Source organism: Thalassophryne amazonica, chromosome 8 (assembly GCF_902500255.1).
Source record: "Thalassophryne amazonica chromosome 8, fThaAma1.1, whole genome shotgun sequence".
Classification (NCBI taxonomy): Eukaryota; Metazoa; Chordata; class Actinopteri; order Batrachoidiformes; family Batrachoididae; genus Thalassophryne; species Thalassophryne amazonica.
The window spans coordinates 78,970,248-78,994,464 of NC_047110.1; the positions used below are offsets into that span (position 1 = coordinate 78,970,248).

Here is a 24,217-nt window from a genome sequence, read left to right on the forward strand (position 1 = left end):
AACACAGGGAGAACATGCAAACTCCATACAGAAAGGACAAGGCGGGAAGCGATTCCACCTTCTTGCAACAGCACTAACCACAAAGCCACCGTGTCGCGCAGATAACTCATAGAATTCCAATATTTATGAGTTGTATATTGCAGAGGATGGATATAAACACTCTGTGTGTGTGTGTGTGCGTGTGTGTGTGTGTGTGTGTGTGTGTGTGTGTGTGTGTGTGTGTGTGTGTGTGTGTGTGTGTAGTGTAGTTGGCTGTCACTTTATTTCTTGCTTTGATGATTTTACAGGCTCACAGAGCTAACCACTGAAGTTTGTTGGCAGCACACCATCATGGAACCACCAAGTTGTTTAATTATGTTGCACTTTTGGAAAAAAAAAAACAAAAACAAAAATCATTTGCTGAATGTTGGACTGAAATAATGTTTTTCATGATGCAAAAGCGGAATGCAATTGTTTGTTGTTGTTGTTTCTTTGGTGTTTTCCTTTTAATTTGGGCCACAGTGTGCGACTCAGAAGAAAAACAAAGACAACACACTGACAGTAGCTTGTTAATTAGCAGTGTTATTTGGCTTGTTAATGAGGCAATGATTTCATGAATATAACAGGCTTGTTTTTTCATTTTATAATGACGTTACCTTGCGTTCAACAAAGCACTGTGGTTTTCTGGGTGTTTTTCTTCCTCTTTCAGTCACTCTGTGCACATGTAACCTGCAGAAGACGAACATTAGGCTTTCATCTCTGTTAACTACATGATCCATGCGGATTGACGTCATATTTGTTTACAAAGTTCATACTGTTGACCAGGAAATGGTCACAGTTTTGGATCTGTGGCATTTTCACACCACAGTATGCTGTGAAACTGGTAAGTAGTCCTAAACAGTTTACAGACACAAATGTCTGCAAAGAAAATGTGGACTACATATTTTGTCACCGACTCTATCAGGGTGTGATGGTGAAATGATGAGGATGGACATCACATGTGCACGCAATGAATGTTTAGTCTGTTTGAGCTTCTGTATGACATCACCTGGTGACTACTCACATTTTGGTCCTTCACTTATTTGTATAATCCTCTGAGTCTTTTTGAGCAAAACACAGCACTATATATAAAGCAAACACTGGTTCAAAGACCACCCAAGTAAAGTCATAATATCATACGGAAACAAGCGTTTTCAACATTTTTTAAAAAGTACACAATAATTTTGCAGTTCTTGTTGTATTCTCACATTTTGAAGTACAGCTCATTTACTTCTAGAATGATCAGGGGAGATGAATAAATCCCCAGCACAGGTTTTCACTATTGAATTCTACTGAAAAGCAGATGAGGACCAGGTTAACACTGAGGCACAGAAAGCATGACCTGATCACACAGCGTGGGAATTAATGGTGACTAACCGCCATTCTATTATGTAACCTTAGTAACAGTGCTCGACAGTAACCACTGAGCTGACACAGCAAACACTCCAAATATAAAGCCATGCCTACATTTAGAATAGATAAGTCTGTCTCAGTTGGCTAAATCTGCTATACAATACATCTATTCTCTGTCTCAATTCAGTGTCTTTTCATTCATTACTCATATTAAATCTAAATTAAATTAACTTTAATTTAATGTTTATAAACTGAATAGTAGTGCTGACAGGATCTGTTACAGGAGATTATTGTGAATACCCTTCTGTCAAGATAAACTCAAGGTGTGTGTGTGTCCATCAGTTCAAAAAGAAAAAAAAAAAAAAATTAACCAAGCACCTATTGAATATTAAAATCACACATACTGAGGTCATATACTCAACAATTGTAAGAGGTTTTTTTTTTTCAGTTATTCAAAAACCAATCATTGTAAGCATTATATATGGTTTCTACAACTTTTCAAAGAGAGCCCTTTTACTAAGAAACACTAGCCTCATTATTACGTAATGAGGATGTAATAAAATAATTGGCGTTTATTATTTATTTGTCTGTCTGTTAGCAGGACTACTTCAAAACTACTGCACAGATTTTGACAAAATTTTCACCACAGATAGATATTAGGCCATGGAAGACTCCACTGAATTCTGCAGGTGATCCTGATATGGATCCAGAATCAAGATTTTACTTTATATAGGCTCTGAAGGATTACATCAAAACTACTTCATACATTCTCACCAAATTTGCACCACATAGATATTAGGACATGGAAAACTCTACTGAACTTTGGAGGTGATCCGGATCTGGATTGGAGGACGTCAGAAATCTCAGATTGCTCTTGTTTGTTTATGTATCTTTAATTGAATGGAAAATGCTTTATAATTTAGGTTTCAATCCTCATTATGTGGATCAGGATTTGGACATGACATTCACTGTCATGTGAATATTCTGGATATTTTGTCTTCTGTCCTTGGTGATATAACTAATCCTAAATTTAAAAAAAAGAGACATCCTCTCCCTGTGATCTAACATACCACATGAAATGTTCCAAATAAAATGATTCATCTCAATCTGTTGGATAGAAGTTTGTTTTTCCAGCATATCTGTACAGTAATGACTTGTGCAGAACTCTTTTCTTATGTTTATGCAGAAATAGTCTGAATCATCATCATTATATGTAAGGATAGTGAGATTAATAACATTTTTCATTGCAGATAAAGACAACTATCAGAACAAAGTTGTAATTAGAACTTGGAAGTATGGCCCTGCTGAATTTTGGGCAAAATTCATCTTTGACCCACTGCAAGCTGAATGAAAAACTTTACTTAGTGGACTGCATTTGCTACAGAAACACTGAACGGAAGTGGACTGCCAAGGTCAGGTATAGCCGCTTAGATGTCGATGTAAGTGCTCAAAAGCAGGAATGGGGCAAGCCAGCCGGGATAGCGGCTATGTTAAAAGCTAATGTGACTAGCCAGCCGTAGCATCACTGTGTTGAGAAACAATCTACTCATTGGATTATAAAAATGGACCTTTTAAGACTCAGACTCAACACCAAAGTAGAAATGAGAACCTGGTGTTGACTCATCTTCATGGAAATGTGGCTTGACTACAACATGCTGGACTCTACATTTTAGCTTGATCAAAATGCAGACATTCTGAGTAGACAGGGCTGACCGGTCAGGGAAGACTAGCAAACGGGACGTGTGACTGTACATAAACAAAGGCTGATGACTGGTGCACAAACTGCACAGTGGTCAGCAGGATGTGCACAGAGGAAGCAGAACTTTAAACAATTCAATGTCACATTGAGTCTGGTCTGCTTGAGATTTCTTCCTGTAATCAAAAACTGCTGAGGGACTCTATTTCTTACTACTGTCACCAATGCGCTTGCTTGTGGGGTAGGTCAGGTCTAGACCTGACTCATGTATGGTGCTTTGAGGTAAGTTATGTTATGATCTGGCACTGTATAAATATTCAAATTAATACCATCTGCATTACCTGCTTCGACAGTTTACATCAGAACTCATTGCAGCCATTTACATACCTCCTCCATTTACATACCTCCCAGCGCTCAGGTTAAGGAAGCCCTCAGAGAGTGACAAAACATCATTTAGTAGCATAGAGACCACTTGTCTCTTGTCACTGTAAAAACTCTGAAAATGAATGGCAGCTGTTAGATATGCGTCTGTCTCTTGCATCTAATGTGACCAAGGGGTGATATGGTCCCAGGGATGCTTGATAACATTGTAAACGATGATGTTGGAGCACCATCTCCTGGTAAAACTACATAATGATACCATTTCCAACAGCCAAAGTGTTTCTGCTTTGTTTACTTGGTAAAATAAAAGCTTTCACATCAGGAAAAATAATGCTGATACGACATGTTCATGAAAGGCTCATATCAGCTGATGTTATAGAGTAACCAGTAAATTGGTTGGGTTAGTGCCCATGGCATGGGCAACTTACACATCTGTGATGGCATCATCAATGCTGAAAGGTACATCCAGGCTTTGGAGCAACACATGCTGCTTTTTCTTTTTCAGGGATGTCCCTTCTTATTTCAGCAAGACAATGCCAAGCCACATTCTGCATGTGTTACAACAGGGTGGCTTCATAGTAAAAGAGTGCAGGTACTAGAATGGCCTGCCTGCAGTCCAGACCTGTCGCCCATTGAAAATGTGTGGCGCATTATGAAGCACAAAATACAGCAACGGAGACTCCGGACTGTTGAACAACTGAAGTCGTACATCAAGCAAGAATGGAAAGAATTCCACCTACAAAGCTTCAACAATTAGTGTCCTCAGTTCCTAAACACTTATTGAGTGTTGTTAGAAGGAAAGGTGATGTAACTCAGTGGTAAACACTGGCCCAGCTTTTTTGAAACATGCTACAGGCATCCCTGTCAAAATGAGCAAATATTTGCCCAAAAACAATAAAGTCTATCAGTTTGAACATTAAATATCTTGTCTTTGTGGTGTATTCAATTGAATATAGGTTGAAGAGGTTTTGCAAATCATTGTATTCTGTTTTTATTTACATTTTACACAATGTCCCAACTTCATTGGAATTGGCGTTGTAGAAAAGAGAATGAGGACCAAATTAATTGCCTTAATTACTTCCACCAAGGAGGTTACATCACAAAGATTTGGATCAGGATTACAAGTCAGAATCAAAGATCTGTGATCAGGATTACAGGTCAGAATCAAAGATTAGCAATCAAAAATGAGTGACTGTAAACCAAGATTAGGATCAGAATTACAGATCATCAATCAGAAACAAAGATGAGCAATCAGGATCAAAGGTCAGCAATCAGGATCTCAGAATGTTAGCGGAGAGATCAAATTAATCATGCCTCACAATGAGAAAGAAACAGAGAAAAAGAAACAGAGTTATGTGGTTCTAGTTATTGTATTAACCATTTTTAGTGTGTCTGTGTCTGTGGTGGTGGTGGTTATGTAGCGGGTCATGTTAAATTAAGTCAAAGAGTGAGAAGCAGGAGGTGGCCGTGGGGTCAGAGGTCTCCCTGCTCTGGCAAACAAATCAGCCACCTTGTGTGGATCAACAAGGGATGCTTTTCCTGGTAGCCAAGCAAGCCCATGGCAACACGAGCTGCCGGCAAACACGTGTGCGACAATCATGCCATCTGAAGGGTCTCAATCATCACCATATGGAGTCGCCACATAAACACAGTAGAGAGTAAAAGAAGGACAGAATGCAGGGATGGGGAAAGATGTTATGTGGTGCAAAAACAAAGGAGGCGACACAATAACAGACAATGAAGCACCATATGGCAGAATGCCACAACATGCCCTAAAGGCTCATTGGTGGCCGTTTTACAATGCAGCCACTTTCACCATTGCTCGAGTAAGATTAACTGTGTGATGACAGAGAACATCACGGAAGAGATGCTTCTGTTGTATAAACTGCACTCAAGTGGGTTTTTACTGTGTGTTCTATTGTTGCCCCCTGGTGCCTAACGACAAGATGAAGGTCTCCTGCTGGTACTTTTCTGTCTTATAATCCCACTAAATTCACCTTTTTCTGAACAAAAAAAGAAGAATGCTGACATGACTGACAGAGCAGATTAGAAGTGTGCACACATTCTCCCAGTGATTGATTAAGCCACACTGTGTATTATCCACTGCCTTTGATTTCTGACACTTTAATTTCAAACTATTCGCCTTAAGTCTTCATTTTGTATTTTCTTTTTCTCTCCCTCTTGCCAGCTCTGGAAAGAACATTTGCAAAGTTCAACAGCGACACAGGACCGTCTCCTTTATGGCAGACCGTGCTTGTGTTTTTTCAATTAAGCCAGGCTCCTGTACACTATTCATTTGGGAAACCATAATTCTCATGGCCCAGGAGAAACTAATGGAAAGTCACTTAGCTGATTTTTTTTTTTTCCAGGAGAGGTATTGGAAAGACCCGATCCCTAGAAGTGTGTCAGGCTAGTGCGGATGGAGAATAAATGCTGTCTATGAGAAGAAGAGAGGTGTTGATAGGAGGTGTTAAGAGTTCATGAACTCATGGAGAGAACTGAAGCAGGAAGGAAGTGAGCAAAAGAATACAGATGGACAGCTTTCCATGGGAAGGTGGATGAAAGCGAGGCCGGATCTGTAATGCCCAGCGGGAAGGAGGACAGATCCCCTGACATCACATCAAAGCTAATGTCACTGGACTGCAGATAAGTACAGATGGTCTCCTGTCCTATTATTTGCACAAATTATCCACAGTCATTGCTTGCAACATTTGCCTTAAATGGCAATTCAGTTCTGACGATGGTGCACACTGCCTTATAAAATCCTTCACATCTTATGTTAAATTATACCATAATGTGACTGTCATCTGTGCAATATTTGAGACAATGAGGCCAAAACCTGCAGAACGTCTTGTACTCGGTCCACATGTGACAATAACTTTTCCCAACAACAAAATCAATGCTGAGTATCAATTTCAAGACAAATTCATTCTATCTTATCATTAAATGTCCCGCCAGTCCTCTTCCCAGAACACGTCAACACCAGCTGATGACCAGCAGGACTCATTTATCACCACTTATATATTAACATCTCACTGACTGCTGTCATGTGCACTGGTACACACAGTCGAAAATGTACACATGCACACACACAAACCTGCCTACATACTTTCACTCACACACACACACATTAAAAGTGGGAGGGACCAAAAATGGACAGCCCCCACAACTCCTCCACCTCCTACCACAACAATCGGGAGTGACAGTAAAGGAGGACAGTGAGGGAGAGAGGCAGCGGCGGCGCATGAGAAAGGCACAGTACCAGTCTTACCTCAAGAGTGCCGCTGTGGACGTGATACAGGGGGAAGCCTCATGACTGTAGCCTTTTCTGCACTCCGGTGTCTTTGTATGTCTCAGCTGTGGTGGTGGTGGTGCTGGGGGGTGGACACTAAGACAGACAGGGGCAGCCCGGAGCAGAGTGGGAGCGGCAGTCTTTACAGGCAGCGGAGCCTCGCACCCCCGGGCCGGTCCACTCAGACTCTGCCTGAAAAAGAGAGAAAAGAGAAGTCTTCATTACCAGCTGTAGACCACGCCTCCACCCCTCCAGTCTCACCCTCCCCAGTCTCCCCCCATCCCTTCTTCTTCTTCCTCCACCTCCTCCTCCTTCTCAACCTCCCCGCTTCCCTTCTACACTCCCAGCCAGTAGCACGTTCCAGGAGAAGGGGCACAGACTGCCAAAGAAAACCTCCCATCTCCACCGCCTGCCAACACGGAGCAGTGCACAGAAACAGGGAGAAAATAGGAAGGAGAGAGAGATGATATATAGCAAATGGCTTGAATCAACAAAACACTTGTTTTAAAGTTTGGTGTTGGGTTGATTTAGCGATGCATTTTACAGTTAGAGCGGTAAAAGACCTGGTGTGGATGCAAAGACAGGTGATGTGTGGGTGAATGAGACTGAAAGTGCAGCTGAAGAAAGTGAGGCAGCCAGAAGGATAGACACAGACATGGAGGCGGACGGAAAGAAAAACACAGACACAGAAAAGGTAATCAATGTGACACAGTTAGAGAGAAGAGAATGGAGACGTTTTACTTAACTAGGAACTGTTGTAAATTCTAATTAAGACTTGCTGTAAGTTTACATCAAAAGTGTATTGCTCAAGTAGAGGTATGCCGTTCCACTTAAGGAGCAGGGATAACATTTGTATAAACTTGTCTTATGGCCCCATTAAGTTTTCAAACAGCTTCCATCTTACATGTCTAAATGAAGGATCAAAGTATTTGCTCAGTCTTCAGATTCTCCCTCATCTTCTGTGTTCTCTTCTTATGGCTGAGTGAATACTGTCTCCATTACACACAGAAAAAAAAAAATGCTTTAAAAGCACAAGATTTTTATTGTCTGTAATTATGAGGGGCTGGGTACACTAAACCTAGGCTGCTCTGCACCCTGCCCCCAGTGCCACCACACACAGACTTCTGACGGCTGAACCAGACCAAGGCAATGTGAGGCGCAAAGTCAGAGAGTCAGAAAATGCACGAAATACACTAGAAACTACAACCCCAATTCCAATGAAGTTGGGACGTTGTGTAAAATGTAAATAAAAAGAGAATACAATGATTTGCAAATCTTCTTCAACCTATTTTCAATTGAATACACCACAAAGACAAGATATTTAATGTTCAAACTGATAAACTTTATTGTTTTTGTGCCAATATTTGCCCATTTGGAAATGGATGCCTGCAACGCCTTTCAAAAAAGCTGGGACAGTGGTATGTTTACCACTGAGTTACATCACCTTTCCTTCTAACAACACCCAGTATGCGTTTGGGAACTGAGGACACTAATTGTTGAAGCTTTGTAGGTGGAATTCTTTCCCATTCTTGCTTGATGTACAACTTCAGTTGTTCAACAGTCCAGGGTCTCCGTTGTTGTATTTCGCGCTTCATAATGCACCACACATTTTCAGTGGGTGACAGGTCTGGACTGCAGGCAGGCCAGTCTAGTACCCGTACTCTTTTACTACGAAGCCACGCTGTTGTAACGTCCCTGAAAACGACGTTGCTTGGATGGCAGCATGTGTTGCTCCAAAACCTGGATGTACCTTTCAGCATTGATGGTGCCATCACAGATGTGTAAGTTGCCCATGCCATGGGCACTAAAACACCCCCATACCATCACAGATGCTGGCTTTTGAACTTTGCGCTGGTAACAATCTGGATGGTCTTTGTCCTCTCTTGTCCGGAGGACACGACATCCATGATTTCTAAAAACAATTTGAAATATGTGTTATGTGTCGGACGCAGCTCGGAGAACCGACCAGCGTTTGAAGGACCCAGTATGAAATAAGCAGAGCACGGTTCAAAGGCTAACTGAATTTAATACATAACAGTGATAATATAATAACAAAAGGTGCGGCCTGGCGTGGTGCGCTCCCAGCAGCGCTAACGGTCCGGAGCCAGAAGCTGTTTCGGACCCAAGGACCCCGCCGACACCCCCCAGGTGGCCGCAACAACCGAGTCTGTGAAAGAAGGAACCATTATGTGAGTCCACACTCTACACACAGAACACTTAAAGGTGTACAAACAGCAAACACTTCCTGGCTTGATTACTGATCAGCTTCCCAACCTGCAGGCATGGAACAATCAGTTCACAAAACTCCACTGCAGTGAAAGCTGATACATGACTAACAAACAGCTCAATACAATAAGGTGTGAGGGACACCACATTTACTGACTGTATAACTGTTAGTCACAAAATCTAACGTACCTCAGGAAGTGTGCTGACGAGCGTGAAACCTCACCCCCTCCTCTTTCACAGACTGTGCATCAAACCTGGACGTTCTCAGCATCCGCTGCTGATGAGATGGCTCCCGAGACGACGATCTCACCCGTCTGGTCACAAGGTCGGGTCTCTGGCAAATACACACTGTGCACTCCAGTCTTAAATGCCAACATGTTCCAATCCATCCAGATGCACCACAGCTGTGAGTCCTGACGAGTCGCAGGTGATCAGGGTGAGGTCCTGACAGCCTCAGCAACACAGCCACTCAGTCCCAAACGCACGCCACCTGGGAGGAAAACCAAAAGACAGAAACAAACCGGCAGCCAGGCCCCCCCAGCCATATAACAATGTGGACTCATCAGACCACAGTACACTTTTCCACTTTGTGTCTGTCCATTTCAAATGAGCTCGGGCTCAGAGAAGGTGGCGGCGTTTCTGGATGTTGTTGATGTATGGCTTTTGCTTTGCATGATAGAGTTTTAACTTGCACTTGTAGATGTAGTGATGAACTGTGTTAACTGACAATGGTTTTCTGAAGTGTTCCTGACCCCACGTGGTAAGATCCTTTACACAATGATGTCAGTTTCTAATATAATGCAGTGCTGCCTGAGGGATCGAAGGTCACGTGCATTCAGTGTTGGTTTTCAGCCTTGCTGCTTACATGTAGAAAGTTCTGAATCTTCTGATTATTTTATGGACTGTAGATGATGGAATCCCTAAATTCCTTGCAATTGAACAGCAGTACAGTAAACTGTAGTAAAGGAATCAGACTAGTGAGCGATGCTTTCAAGACAATGATGATAATGCTGGGAAGACTCCCTCAGGGAAACTGAGGTTCTAAAAGCATTGTATAGCAGCACACAGGCTAAGAAGCACACAGAGAATCAAAAGTACAAGTAAAAAACAATTTGTAAAATGTAAATACAAATATAAATACCAGAAATAGTGCTCGCTACTGTCTTACTGGCTACTACTGTTCATCTTCTTCCCGTCCCCTGTCTTCCTGTTACTCTTCCTCCCCCCAAGTAAGAAGGGAGGAGGAGTCTGTTGCATAACCAGCAGCAGCTTCTAGATAAAGTGGCACAAAGAAGAAGGAGAGAAGCAAGCCTTATCTAGGCCCTGAGAAATGTTGGTGCCCATGCTTACTTACAGATTCTGTAGTGTAAAGAAGAAGAACTACATTTTCTATAGCAATTTTCGATCTAGTAGATACCCATAGCACTTTACAATGATGCCTCACATTCACGTCCCCAGCCAAAGTCAATACCCAATTTTACAGCTGGGTGGACTGAGACAATGCAGAAGACCAAGGATACAGACAAGTGAACTCAGATCTACATTGCATATTGGCAGACAAGCTCCTTACCCACATCTTACCCCAGAGACACCCTCTCTACATTTAAGATTAGGCTTAAAACTTTCCTTTTTGCTAAAGCTTATAGTTAGGGCTGGATCAGGTGACCCTGAACCATCCCTTAGTTATGCTGCTATAGACGTAGACTGCTGGGGGGTTCCCATGATGCACTGTTTCTTTCTCTTTTTGCTCTGTATGCACCACTCTGCATTTAATCATTAGTGATCGATCTCTGCTCCCCTCCACAGCATGTCTTTTTCCTGGTTCTCTCCCTCAGCCCCAACCAGTCCCAGCAGAAGACTGCCCCTCCCTGAGCCTGGTTCTGCTGGAGGTTTCTTCCTGTTAAAAGGGAGTTTTTCCTTCCCACTGTAGCCAAGTGCTTGCTCACAGGGGGTCGTTTTGACCGTTGGGGTTTTACATAATTATTGTATGGCCTTGCCTTACAATATAAAGTGCCTTGGGGCAACTGTTTGTTGTGATTTGGCGCTATATAAAAAAAATTGATTGATTGATTGATCTTTTGGAGTTACATTTAAACACAGGGGTGCAGTTATTTCTGTTGAGTTCTGTAAAGTAGCAGCTCATATCTCTTATAGGGGAACAACTAGTCTGTGTGTGTGTGCGCACGTGTGTGCATGCACATGTGTGTACAGTGAAATAAGTACACATAATACATGTCACTGTTATTCTGATAAATTATTGTCTTCTTCATATATGATCATTTACACTTTCCCTGCAATATTTGCTCTGGGTGTTTAGTTAATTAGGAGTTACAATCAGTGCAATTTCAGACAATTACTTGTTAAACAGCAGCACATTATGCATCTAATTTCATTTACTGTTTTAGTCAACTGCATTTTAAACTGGGTCCATATAGCCTTAAGGCTATTTTGAACCGAAATTCAATACTCTGGACTGCGCTGACAGAGCACTTTCATAGTCAAAGCTCTTTATTCCATGTTATGACCAATGTGCATGTTAAAAGATGCAGACATGGCACAAAGTAGGACATTCACCAATCTTTAACTACATCTGTGCAATGCAGATTTCTTTAGCTGAATGTCTAGTGGTTTTTATGGGCGGGGGGTCTCACTGAAAATTTGCAGACCAGTTCACTGACTTACTGACTCACTGACTCCATTAATCCTGTGCTTGCCCTGCTAATCACAGGGTACATGGGAATTTCTAATGATTCATCAGGAAACAGTTTCATAACAGTAAGGAGACCCACAGATGTTACATGAAAATAAGATAGAAGAAAATGGAACAACAAGAAAAAGAAAGTAGACAAAGTTTAAAACAGCTGAAAAATTGAAGAATTCAGCATCCTGGAAGGAGAGAACAGTTCAGAGTCATTATCTGGAGGTGACAGAGAATTAAAATAGAAAATACACTGAAAAAAAAAGAAAAATTTGATTTTAATATATGTACATATACCTTGAATAAGTACATCATGCATGTCTTTTTTCAGTGAGCACATGATGAGGTCAGCAAGGATCATACAGATGTTTGGGGCTGTGCTGCACTCGAATTAACACCTCCACAGACCCTCATTGCATAATGCTGTCAAATTTACACAGTTCCACTTAACAGTATTTAAGGTTGTGGGCTGCCCTCATTGTAGGCTGTGAAAGCAGAGGTCTGAAGTTGCCATTTAGAACGCTGGAGTGGTTTAGTGAACAGTTAATGGAAGGGGAGACAAACTTATTCCATTTCACTTTTATTGTGGAGAAACACTAATCCTCTGTAGAGAGACATGGACAGCCCTTCTGCGGTGTTTTATGTCTTTATCTGGGGTTTTTTAGAAACAGATAAAAGGCTAAGCCAACATCTGAAAGCCTGTTTGCTTACTGTTTACTATGTAATTAAAAACTGCCATTGCCATAATGATGAGAAAAAAAAACATGCACAAAGTGACCAGATGATGGAGAAATAAGAGTAGTAATGAGATGCTGTCAGTGTGAGGCTGCTGTGTGTGCTTCAGCATCAAAACCTGGAATTTAGGAATGTGGGAGAATTTTGTGAAAGCATGCAATATTTTATCCAGTCACTAGGGGCTGACATGAGCTATAATATTCATACTGTACAGGGGTAGAGGAAAGTACTTTTAAATTTAGGATATAATTTTAGTCTAAAGATCATTTAATCCCTGATTTATTTGAAGAACTGTGCAAAATCCTACATATTATTACTTCTGCTATAACATAATTTATCTGATATTTGTAATCCCACAAAACAAAGGCCCCCAGAAACATGCAAACATGCAATATGGTCATGAGAGTGCAGCTCAGGAGATGTGTGTGTGTGTGTGTGTGTGTGTGTGTGTGTGTGTGTGTGTGTGTGTGTGTGTGTGTGTGTGTGTGTGGTGTGTGTGTGTGTGTGCGTTGAAATCACTGCATGATTTATCAACCTAATGTGACCTATAGCTGGTACGTCAGTAATACCTGAAAAGAGCAGTAATAACATTGTGATTAATGATGTGTACTTTCCTTTAGAGAGTAACATCCAGGTCAAAAAGTAATTAACTGTGACTGTGTCAACAGTTTTTCCATACTGTGATATCACAATAATTAAAAAACAAAACAAATTTACAACTTTTGAGTAATGTCTACTAACAGTAAGCCCCTTCGGCTGCTCCCTTGCCTGCACTCGGGGTCGCCACAGCATATACGAGGTGGATCTGCCTGTTGAATCAGCGCAAGTTTTATGCCAAACGCCATTCCTGATGCAACTCAACATTACATGGAGGAATGTGGCAGGGTTTGAACCAGGAACCTTCTGCACTGAAACCAAGTGCACTAACCACTTGGCTACCACCCCTGCCACAAAGTAAAATAATGTAAACATCCAATCAATCAATCAATCAATCAATCAATCAGTCAATCAATCAATCAATCAATCAGGGAAGACAATGTTGAGAAACAAAGTCTTGCATTCAAAGCTGGCAGCAGATCACCTTCTGCAGAATATTTATGTGCTACTACAATCAGTGCACTCTGGAGCACACAGTCATTATGTGTTCATCAGTCTACAACATGAATGAGACCTGACAGTGAATGTGTGAAGGACCATGACGTCTCATGACTGTGTTTCAATAAAAGCCACAACAGCTTAACGTGCTTGTAGCTTCTTAGCAGAGACTTGTATAAAGTATCACAGACCATTTTATTGCCAAGATGTAAAATTATATCGGCAACTGATTTTGTTACGCTGGTGGTGTTAACTAGGTAATTCTATAGTAGGTCACATCTGACAAGCAACTTAAATGAAAGGCCTACTCATTCCACCAACACCACCACTGCTACACCGCTCAATTAAGTGCACTATGATGAGTGATGTGGTAAATAAACTCTTTGACTCACTGAATACAAAACACATCAAAGGTATAATGCATAGTTTGATTATCTACTTTTTTAACTTTGTGCATGGAGTTGGGCTTCATCTTAAACATCCCCAGAGCGCCATCATTCTGTGACTGTGCATATAGAAATATCTCCTGCTTTTATAAATGTCACAAAGGTCAACAGACTCCTGAGTTCAATGAGACAAATCCACATTTTCTGTGGAGGAGAAGCAGATAGATGTGCAGACTGACAGTGCACGTTAGAGCACAAACCAAGCATGGAGTCGAAGGAATTGTCTGTGGACCTCCAAGACAGGATCATCTCGAGGCACAAATCTGGGGAAGGGTACAGAAACATTTCTGCTGCTTTGAAGGTCCCAGTGAGCACAGTGGCCTACATTACCTGTAAATGGAAGAGGTTTGGATCCACCATGACTCTTCCTAGAGCTGGCCGTCCGTCCAAACTGAGCGAACAGTGGGAAGGGCCTTAGTCAGGGAGGTGACCAAGTACCTGATGGTCACTCTGTCAGAGCTCCAGCATTCCTCTGTAGAGAGAGGAGAACCTTCCAGAAGGACAACCGGCTCTATAGCAATCCACCAATCAGGCCTGTACGGTAGAGTGGTCAGACGGAAGCCACTCCTTAGTTAAAGGCACATGGCAGCCTGCCTGGTGTTTGCCAAAAGGCAACTGAAGGACTCTCAGACCATGAGAAACAAAATTCTCTGGTCTGATGAGACAAAGATTGAACTCTTTGATGTGAATGTGAGATGTCATGTTTAGAGGAAACCAGGCACCATCCCTAGAGTGAAGCATGGTGGTGGCAGCATCATCATGCTCTGGGGAAGGTTTTCAGTGGCAGGAACTGGGAGACTAGTCAGGATTGAGGGAAAGATGAATGCAGCAATGTACAGAGACATCCTGGATGAAAACCTGCTCCAGAGCGCTCTTGACCTCAGACTGGGGCAACAGTTGATCTTTCAGCAGGACAATGACCCTATGTACACAGACAACATATCAAAAGAGTGGCTTCAGGACAACTCTGTGAATGTCTTTGAGTGGCCCTGCCAGAGCCCAGACCTGAATCTGATTGAACATCTCTGGAGAATTAAAATGGCTGTGCACCGATGCTCCCCATCCAACCGGATGGAGCTTGAGAGGTGCTGCAAAGAGGAATGGGCATAACTGCCCAGAGATAGGTGCAACAAGGTTGTGGCATCATATTCAAGAAGACTTGAGGCTGCAATTGCTGGTAAAGGTGCATCAACAAAGTATTGAGAAAAGGCTGTGAATACTTATGTACGTGTGATTTCTTAGTTTTTACCCAAGGCTATAAGATATGGCAATCGGGTATTGCGAAGGCTTTGCACCCGTCCGTCTGCCTTTCTTTATATATATATATATATATATATATATATATATATATATATATATATATATATATATATATATATATATTTTTTTTTTTTTTTTTTTTTTTAAGAAATTTTCAACTTTTTTCATGTTGTCATTATGGGGTGTTGTGAGTAGAATTTTGAATGCTAAAAAAATGAATTCACTTCATTTTGGAATAAGGCTGTAAAATAACAAAATGTGTAAAAAGTGAAGCACTGTAAATACTTTCCGGATGCACCGAATCAGAATCAGAATAGCCTTTATTCACCAAGTATCTACAAGAATACAATGAATGTCACTCCATTTTGAACTGTACTCTCTCTGTACGAGCACATATAAATTTACACTAAATGCTCAATAATTCACAGTAAAAATGTGCAAATAAAATGTGTAATAAAAAATTGTGCAAAGGAGAAACAGACAGATTGAAGTTGTACATGAGGTATATGAATTAGTGAGTTTTTTGGCAGGTTAAATTGTTCATCAGTGTGATGGCCTGTGGAAAGAAACTGTTCCTGTGTCTAGTTGTTTTGACGTACAGAGCTCTGTAACGTTGACCAGAGGGGAGGAGTTTAAACAGTGTGTGTCCAGCGTGTGATGAGTCTGCAGAGATGTTACCAGCTCGCTTCCTGGTCCTGGACCAGTATAAGTCCTGGATGGAGAGCAGGCTGGGTCTGAAGATTTTTTCTGCAGACCTGACAGTTGGTTGAAGTCTGTGCCTGTCACGTTTGGAGGCAGAGGGAAACCAAACAGAGATGGATGATGGACATGTAGAAGATGATGAGCAGTTCCTGGGGCAGGTTGAACTTCCTGAGCTGTATGAGGAATCCTCTGTTGTGCCTTTTTCCTGATGGAGTCTATGTGGGAGTTGGGAGGTCGGGAATCCCAGGAACCGGAAAGTGTCCATAGTAGACACAGTGTTGTTGAGGAGGCGGGGGTGGGGGGGATGGGGGGGGGGGGGGGTGGTATGAATTCTACTATCATGTCTACAGTCTTGAGCGTGTTCAGCTCCAGGTTGTTTTGACTACACCAGAGGACCAACTGTTCCACTCCCTCTCTGTATGCAGCCTCACCACCATCCTGGATGAGACCAATGATGTTGGTGTTGTCTGCAAACTCCTGAAGTTTGAGGATGACACCAACATCATTGGAAAATGGTCCAGGGGCCACGGCATTGTACAAACATACATCAGGAACCATTTGAAAAATTCTGCCATGGCACAATAGCAAGTTTTGAGGCATACAGAAAACATTTCGTGGCATATATGAGAATGCAAAGGACAGAAGACGGTGGTGGATTACTGTATATGTCCAAATTGTGTCCCTATTACTTGCTTGTTTACTTCTAGTAGATACTGCAGTAACAGCTGGGTAGTACATTCCTAATCAATGTTACACTGTTCTGAAAATCTGAAAGTTATCTGAAAATTCAGTTGTTTTTATGGGAAAAATAAAATAATAATTCTGTAAAATAGACAGTAAAATATGTAAATACCCTTACAGAAAACACTGTCAATTTTATACAATAAAACTGCTGTCATTTCCAAAAAATAAATAAAATCAGAATGCAGCCTTGAATCTGGGATATTCTGTTTGGGAAGCAAACACGTTAACTGCTGCTTGCAGCTGGAGCTGTGTTAGAAAAACCAGATCAACATCTGTATTCTATGCCAAATATCCTGCTGCGGCACTGAGCAAAATGGGAACAGCACAATAAAATCTTATTGAATGGAATTTGATGCACAATAACAACTGCAATTAAATTCTACTTAATTATTTAGAAACAGTATGATTTTAGTGAAAAAAAAAACTGTGGGAGTTCCTGGTTTAAAATGCATTTTTTAGTGAATTACAACAGCTTCATACCATAACATTTACCAGTTCTTCTGTAAAGGTATTTGCATATTTTTTATTTTATTTTATTTTTTACACAATTATTCTGGCAACCACAGCTGCTACTTTTTCTTTTATTTAACAGTGTAGTACATATTGAGCATTTGGATGGAGTAGGTGGTAGGTGATGTCCAGGAGCAGCATTGGTGACCCTTGTTCAATGGGGTAATTTGGGGAAAGAACTACAATATGATCCATGTGTTGGCTGAAATGATGACACCTTAAAATAACATTTGTTCAAGAATTTAAAGGTGGAGTATGGACTTCCACATTGTGCACTAGATATACATCGAGACAAGAAACTGTGTCATAGATATTTCACCAGATTTCAGCTGAGACTGTCTTAACAGGTGCTGTTGGTGAACTAAAAGTTCTCACTTGTTCCTTCCCTGTCCATGCAGCTTTTGGAGCAGGTGAAGTTCAGTGGCCAGGCTCAGTTTTGGGAATTTCTCACCTAAGACAACCATGAACAGTGATGGGCAGAGTCCATCACACCCTGGTGTGCCATTTCTGACCCAGAGAGCCCAGCGGCGGTGAACACATGCTCTCCCCCAGAGCAAATACGGGGCACCCTGGCCACTGTAGATTTAGCAGCTTGCCGATGTGTACTCGCCCCACCATGTGGACCAAGAGTGATGATGTTCCCAGGGAGACGATATCTTGGGGTTTAAACTGAGTGCAGGTGGGGTGGAAAGGTCAGAGGTGAAATAGGAAGTGTACAGAAAGAAAAGTAATAGCATAATTTCTTTATTTGAAAAGCTTTTTTCAATTTAATTTGAGCAAAAACTGGGTTTTCGTCCTTCAACTAAAACAAAAGACAAAAACAACAACAAACTAACCAACCAAAAACAAACAAACAAACAAACAGAAAGAAACGTGACAATTTATGCTGACAGAGTAACAACAAGGTAATTATTATGAAATCAACAACTAGACTGGTTGGTCAGGATAAACTGCAGCTTATTGAAATATGCCTCACTCAAAAATCTAAGTTATGTCCAGATTACAATGCTGAAATGATCAATGGGATATGTTTCAGTGTTTCGGTTCCATCTTCTGGTGTATATATTTTGTAATGGTTGAAACAGAAAAAGGTGGACAGAGCTGCCATTGAACTGTACCGCAGTCTGTGACCCACAGCAAAGCAAACAGAGAGATGCCAGGCCCTCATCTGCACAAACACTCCTTTCAATCCCTCCCCTCACTTTTGTCCCATCAATACTTCACTCTCATGGAGACCAAAGCCACCAACTCCAACCTTCCCTCTGCCCCCTCAAAACACACAGAGGGGTGAATGGTGTCCACTGTACCGTCCACCACTCCCCTCCCTGTGGGGTAGAACACAGTTTGACGAGTTTGTATTTATGGCTGGTTGGAATCTTGTTGAATGAATTATGAAAAGGACCAAAATCATCTTGATGGATGTTCATTTATATTGAATGCTGGTCAGCTGTCTGTATCTCTGTGTGTGGTCCGTGTACGCAGAATAAGGATCATGTGAGTAGAAAAGGGCAGCCGGTAAGATGTGTTAGATGAAGATAAAGATAAAACTCCCAATGACCAACAAGTAGCTTTCCAATCCTGGTCCTCTGGACCAGAAATACTGCATCTTTCCCTTTCCCATTTGTCCTTCATGTGCTCAGACCAGATCGGCTCATTCATGTGTGTTCAGGCCATCAGCAGCTGAACACACCTGATTTGGCTCATGATGTGACGTCAGACCAGGAAGAAATGGACAGTTACCCAGTAGATTGGGTCCAGAGAACTGGGACGGGAAATGTCCCAGTGATCAATGTTTCCCAAACCAGAGGATTGCCTCTGTTCACCTTTTGCTCACCACTAGGGGCAGCATCACACACATTAGCAGAAAGTGGAGCATAGAAGAAGAAGCTAAGAAAAAACCCCAGCTGTTGTTAGCATAGCATAAATAGCACAGTATAACTTCCCCATTCTGAACTGGTATGATAGCGTGAACAAATAGTGAACCGAACATCAACAGGTACATTTGTCCGTTATTGACTTGGTCATGGGCACGTCACTGCCAGATTACTTCCGCGTCAGGTCCATTGCTAGTGTGAAAATCTGCGGCTGTCGACGTGTTTTGCCACAGAGATACATTGTGTATGTGAGAGTGGTATTTGCTCTTGAATTCCAGATATAAGTAATTATTTATTTTAATTTAGTTATATTTCTCTTGTTGGGACATTAGTGTGGCCTTCAGCTATTCAGAGGATTTGGATAATATCGCTTGGGAGTGATATAAAACCAAATTAGCATCAGCAGGACTGGCATCCTGTCCGTACCAACTTGAAGCTGGACGATGGAAAAATGATCCCACACAATGGCCAGATGTTCATTATCCTGATGTATTCCTACCTCATAGACACACCAGGTATTTTTGTATTTTAAATAATTTCTGTCTTGTATGCATTGTGAACAGCTGGTCTGGCCCAGGAGGGGCTATTACTGATCGATGTGATGCATAATCCTCTTGGTGTGTCTGTCTCACTTTGTTGGTACAAGCCATTGTCATGCATTGCCAAGGCATTATAAAAAACTAAAACAGTGGTGAAAATGAAAAAAAAAACTTGCATCAACCTCATTGTCCGCGGCTGATTGTTTACACCCCAGCTGGCACTGCTAAGCATGTTGCTAAGAGCTCACAGACAGAGTGCGTCACGATGGATTCGCTACTGGAGCGAGACAAAACCACCTCCGTTTTGGTCTCACAGGACGGCTTTGAGATGGCGTTCAGACAGCTGTCGGTGGTTTTTCCATTGAGTGATTATCCGAGAAATTGTGGATGTGCCTGGACATGCCAGAACATGTCCCGTGAGGCTTCATCACGGCGTTGCTGTGCGCCATGCGGCACCACCGCGACGCGCGAAGCCTCCGCTCCTCTTTCCATGACAAAAACTCCTGTAACAGTGGAATGTGCCGTTCATTTCCAAACTGGACACTGTGTTTTATCCGGGACGTCGTCTGACTAGCACAGGAATTGTGAAAAGACGTGGACATCAGCACTTTTTCGGCACATTGAGACAGACGTGCGGAGGAATTCAAAGCCGCCCCACCACACATACACACATTGCATGCAGTATTACATGATTCTAACAGGGCAACAAAATGCTTGTTACATATGTAAATACAAACACTCATGGTTGTTCAAAGGGTTTTTATGTGAGTCTTCTGAAATTAATGGGATACAGTTTGCTCGCTGCTTGCCTTGATTGAAGAGACAGCAAAACCATAGCAGCACAAATAAGAAGAAATACAGCTGAAGGAATAGTAAAATGAAAAATATAACACAATGCTAAAATGCTCTTGGCTGTATAAGCATTGTCTTCTTTATAATTTCCAGTTTTTTAATAATTATAATAAAAAATTATAATATATATAATAATAAATTTTAGATATACACACACACATTGATTGTTATTTACATTAAGTATTAAGATCCTATTGACTATTGAACAATTTGTACATGTTCAATAAAGCCCCTCTATCAATCACTGAATCAGTCATGATCAATATTTACGTTTTAAGGGCGTCTGCACGAGGACATGCATGTGCAGCTACATGAGCTTTTGACAAGAGCTAAAGTTATCTTTGAGTTAGCGGACGTTATCGTACACGCCGTCGCAAAATGTCTTGTAAATCACTCCAGGTTACAAAAACAGCATTTTAAATTTTAGAAGTGTTTATTTCTCGCTAGCTTTTACATAATATATGACAAAGAGATTATATTTACACACAAACGAAACAGTTTGCAGCTAGCTACCAGCCTGTGACATCACCACGCTAACGTCTGCGAAATGTCTTGAAAATCACTTCATAGTTGTTATCAGGTTCCAAAAACAGCATTTTCAGTTTCAGAAGTGTTTATTTCTCGCTAGCTTTTACAGAATATGTGAGAAACATGATATGTAAATACAAGCAAAGTGGTTTTGCAGCACCAGAGAGAGGCTAGCCATTGAGGGGTCAGAAAACCAGTCAGTATCTGGTGTGACCACCATTTTCCTCACGCAGTGCAACACAGTTCCTTCACATAGAGTTGATCAGCAGCCAGGCGCCATTGAATGTGATTATTTGCCCGCCCAATTCGGTTACGACAGCAAACTGCAGTCAGATCAGGACCCCGATGAGGATGACGAGCATGCAGATGAGTTTCCCTGAGACGGTTTCTGACAGTTTGTGCATAAATTCTTTGGTTCTGCAAATCGATGGACAGACGACAGGATGGATGGATGCAAAGTCTTCACAATACCCGATGGCCATATTTGATGGCCTCAAGCTAACTCATATCTGTACAAAATTTCCATCATGCCATTCTAAAGTGACAAATATGCCAGTACAGCTATGGTGACATCACTGCCAAAACAGGAAATACATTTTGGTTGCAGCCACAGATTCATTAGTTTTTAACAGCCCCGCTGGTGGCCATACTGTCCTTCGGTTTTGTAGATGGTACAAAGGCAATGATGTGAACAAAAGTCATTGTAATGCATGCCATTTTTGTGTATGTCAATGCATGATTTCCACCTCCGTGCCTTGGAGGGTGTGTGGTAACAATAGGACTGGGGTGATCTAAGGCAGGCTTCCTTGGTTCTTGTCCACATAACCCTTTAATATGAGGCCTCCTCAGGACCAGTTGGCCATCTTTAGGCACTGTACTCTGTAATTGACCTTAAAAATACTTTCCATGGAGGTCGGCAGCCATGTCATTGGCCTTCGGCCCAAGCAGTGGCTGCATCTCCCAAGCCCAGAGGAGCCTGAGAAGGCCTCACAGGGTATATTTAGTGGTCCTATCCTTTGAGTGGAGCAGGAGATGCAGATAATGCCAGTCTGTGCATAAAACCACTCTGCCGCCCACGAGTGGGCCTCTCACAGTCACATTTCCCTCTCCCATGGGGGATTGGGTTGCTCAGGGTCAGAGGTTGGCTTCATGCATGCTGGGTAAATGTACAATTTCAGGAGAAACTGACCAGAATCCACCTCTCTTATATGAATGTTGGGCAAGGCAATTTTCTGGCCCTTAAAACAGGCTTGTGCAAAGGGAAGTAGGTAAATACCTGAATTGGCACCAGCCAGTGGGGTGGAAAAAATGAAGTGATACAGAAGAATGACATTCATTTAACAGAACCAAAACGTCCCTCAAAACATTACTACTGCCCTCATATTTTTTGATAGAAACTGGTATTGCAACTGTAAGTGGAAATTAATCTTTGAGCATCTCGTAGCATCAGTCACCTTTGATACCATATACTCTTATCGTTATTTCTAGATCTAAGTCCTGATTTAGTTGGAAAGGGGCTGTGTTATTTGAACATTCCTGCTTCATGCTCAAGCAGCACAATAAATCTCATTCAGTTTAGAAACAACTGCAGTAGTACTTGAAGCAGTAGCAGTAGTAGTACTGAAGTAGTAGTCACAGTAGTAGTGCGTACGCTTACTTGTCACTAGTAATATCTAATGCTCTTGGGGCTTCCACCCAGTGTGAACTGGTGCCCACAACAATGAAAGCAGTATTGCTGGTGTCCACCTGACACCCATGGTTTTCACAGCCAGCACCCAAGTCCTATAAATCACGAGTCCACTTGTGCACTTGTGAGCATTGTTTAACAGAAGTGTATCTGGGTCTCCAAGGAAAGAGACTGCATCTTTCAAAAAGAACAGCAACTTCATTACAGCTTATACACAGCATCCACCTGCTCAAATCACCTGCTCCACCGCTTATCCCGTCACCAACACCAACAGAGCGGCACGGCCAAACCCAGCCTTTTTTTCTAAGACCTGAGGCCCCTTGCTGGTTCCTTTTGGACATGAAACGTGTGTTGGTTGGCAGACCAAGTGTGGTCAGGGTCAGGGGCAGCCTTTGTTCAGTACTGTCTAAAACCAGAAAGTATTATAGACCACTAAAAACATGGTCTAAAGTCAAGTGCACTGAAACGGTGGAATATTCTGACATGCCTTGTGGATTCACAATGCACTTACACTCTGCTTGCCTGCAACAATATCCGGTAATGTTCATGGCTCATATTGTCACTTGTGTTTATCATAATCATAATGTCACCTGCACATATAGTGATGGAGGATTATGGTCACTGTGGTGGCAGTGGTTAGGTGAGGAGCTTGGAGGAGTGGAGCGGGAGGAGGGAGAATAAAAACATATATTTTATAATAAAAACACTTAATTTCCATGATCAGTTTGTGAGATAAAATAAATTCTCTGAGATTAATGTATCTGTGTAGGCTCTCAGTTGTCCAGGTGGTTTCCATAGTAGAGAAGCTTGAATCTTCGACTGGACTGGGTTGCTTGACGGAGGACGTTTCGCTTCAAATCGCAGAAGCTTCCTCAGCTAAAATTCTAGCTCTGGTAGTTTCACTTCTGTCTAGACTCTTGTAGAGAAGAATACTAGAAGCCACAAAAGCTGGAGTTTTAAACCTAACCTAACCTCTCCTGATGATGTGAATGACTCAATCCCAGTTAAACCTTTAATCCCAGTTTACTTTGAACCTGTTTACACCCCTGAGACAGAAATTAGTTCACCCTAAGGACAGGATCCCTAGTTACAAACAGAGCAATGTAGTGTATTCTATCAGATGTCAGGAAAACTGTAACGAACACTACATAGGTGAGACTAAGCAACCTTTACACAAAAGGCTATACCAGCACCGCAGAGAGGGTGCCGGTGGACCTCAGTCTGCAGTTCATCTCCACCTTAAAGACACTAACCACACTTTTGAGGACAAGGAAGTTAAAATCTTAGCCAGAGAAAGGAAATGGTTTGAGAGAGGAGTGAAGGAGGCATTTTATGTGAAACAGTTGAAACCCAGCCTAAACCGGGGAGGGGGTCTGAGACATGCTTTGTCCCCTGTTTATAATGGGATACTCAGATCAAAGCAGTTTCAGTCTTTTGTTCATGGTAATGAGTCATTCACGTCATCAGGAGAGTCGTCAGGGGAGCCATCAGGAGAGGTGTCCGTCTCATCATTAGGAGGAACAGCTGCCCTGTCATTAGATGGGTGCTAACTAGAGCACAACAGGTGCTAATTAGAGCTAT

At 41.9% G+C, this 24,217-nt stretch overlaps 1 protein-coding gene across 2 annotated transcripts in view; it reads right to left on the reverse strand.

The window, feature by feature from the left end:
- Window positions 1-24,217, reverse strand: part of LOC117515972 (zinc finger protein 469) — a 158,265-nt gene that overhangs the window by 101,833 nt on the left and 32,215 nt on the right. Inside the window, exon 2 of one of the 2 annotated variants that reach the window (XM_034176808.1) lies at window positions 6,720-6,932. The gene's annotated coding sequence lies outside the window, so the exon portion shown is untranslated. Of the gene's footprint in view, window positions 1-6,719; window positions 7,011-24,217 lie in introns of those variants that run through there. The other variant, XM_034176809.1, reaches the window with a different exon arrangement.